Source organism: Notamacropus eugenii, chromosome 1 (assembly GCF_028372415.1).
Source record: "Notamacropus eugenii isolate mMacEug1 chromosome 1, mMacEug1.pri_v2, whole genome shotgun sequence".
Taxonomy (NCBI): domain Eukaryota; kingdom Metazoa; phylum Chordata; class Mammalia; order Diprotodontia; family Macropodidae; genus Notamacropus; species Notamacropus eugenii.
Window position 1 is genome coordinate 229,202,264 of NC_092872.1, and position 2,153 is coordinate 229,204,416.

The following is a 2,153-nucleotide window of genomic DNA, read 5'->3' on the forward strand; positions in this document are numbered from 1 at the left end:
AAGGATGGGTATATGCTAGATGCACCATTAAATAATTTTTAAATTTAGAGTTTGTTATATATAGATTGGGGTTTTAAAAGGATGTGATAGAAATTTGAAAATGCTGATGTTTGCCATATAACGGTGTAATTACTGTGCAAGGTGATGCAAAAATGCATTCAGCTGAATGGATGATGGCTTATTTTAAGTTTTAAGTAAACTTGAATAAGTTTAAATTTTTAGGTAATCCATCTAAGTGTGATGTTAGGAATTGTTATGTTAGGAATTGCATTGTTAAATTAATGACGAATTAGTTTAAAAAGAGCCGTTATGTGTGGGACTCTATCCTACTTCAGTTTGATTTCACAAGCCTCATAAGCAGCAAAAAGTATATGTCTCCTACAACAGCAAGGACATAACTGTGAGGTCAAGCATGCCTCCTTTGGAACACAGCTGGGCAGAATATCCCCTAAGTAAATTGTACAGAATTCTATATCATGAAGACAGGACAATGGGTTGTAAAAGTTAAATATTGCAAGGGTTGTAAAAGTTATACATTGTATTGTATTCTGCGTGCTCTCCCAGGAAATGTATGTTTGCATCTCCTTATCTTGGGACATAACCACAATGTCCATTTCTAAGTAAAAGTTGACTCTTGAAGGGGCTCGGGGCAGTCACTTGTTCCTGAGCCTGCCCAGGCTATGCCTTGAACAGTTTGGTATCTGTGTGCTCTCTTTTATTCCCACATGTGCTCCTGTCCCCTTACAGGTGATCCCTGTTCAAACTCTGCTGTGGAGATGCAGTAGTCATGAATTTTTTGTAAGAGTTTCTTTGTTATAGAATTCTTTTTTTTTTTTTTTGACTTAACAATGAATTTTTTATTCAGTCCTATTGCTGTTTAAAGTAAATTAATTTTATTAGTTCCCATTTCTATATATAAACTCACGAAATAAGTACTACTCTGTCACAACATTAATGTTCACCAACGTATGTGGTACAGTTCAGATAACACTCAAAGGCTCATACTACTTCAGCTTAGGTAAATTAGCTTTGCTAGATTTCTTAAAGTCAGGAGAGCCACATAGTAAACATTAAAGAAAATTGAGACAGCTTGTCAAAGGGTGACTTGAACTACTATACTAATACCTTGTGTACTAAAAGTTACATGCTTAATTCTCAAGCTAACACTCAAGCAACTTATTAGCCAGGGCAATGAAGTTTCTCCTCAATGAGACAGAAGTGCTCACGATGAAATTAATAACAAGAAAGGCTGATCTTATGGAATATTAATATCATGTTGAATCTGTAGATCAGAGACAGCACTGTGGAAATGAAAGGATTTTTAAAACTTTGATATACAGGCCATAAGATGAGGTATGTGACTAGATTTCTTAATCTTCAGTAGAAAAAAAAATAATTTTTGAGGCATTGTGCAAAATGTTATATTTTCAGCAAGGCTTAAATGGAAATTTTAACTTTTCTACTTTAAAGTTACATATTCCAATCATTCAAACCTAGAACAAACTTTTTTTCTAAAAAAAAAGGCAGAAAAGCTATATTCATGCTTAATAAAGGAAAGGGGATGAAGGTGTTTATGCCTTCATTTTATTTTTTTTGTTTTGTTTTGTTTTTTTTCTTTCAGGATTTATTGCCTCTCCACAACATTTTTTTTTTATACTGCTGTTTCTTTTCTTTTCTTTTCTTCTTTTTTATTAAACTTTTAATTTTAGGTTACAAATTTTCTCCCTTTTTTTCCCCCTCCCCCCCCGACCCAAGTTTTCTAATTGTCCCTGTGACCTGTCTGCTCTCTCCTCTATCCTCCCTCCCTGCCCTTGTCTCCGTCTTCTCTTTTGTCCTGTAGGGCCGGATAGCTTTCTTGACCCCTTAACCTGTGTTTCTTGTTACGCAGTGGTAAGAACATTACATTTGGTCCTAACACTTTGAGTTCCAACTTCTTTACCTCCCTCCCTCTCTACCCCTTCCCCTTGGAAGACAGGCAGTTCAATATAGGCCAAATCTGTGTAGTTTTGCAAATGATTTCCATACTAGTTGTGTTGTATAAGACTAACTATATTTCCCTCCATCCTGTCCTGTCCCCCATTACTTCTATTTTCTTATGGTCCTTTCCCTCCCCGTGAGTGTCGACCTCGTGTTGCATTCTCCTCCCCATGCCC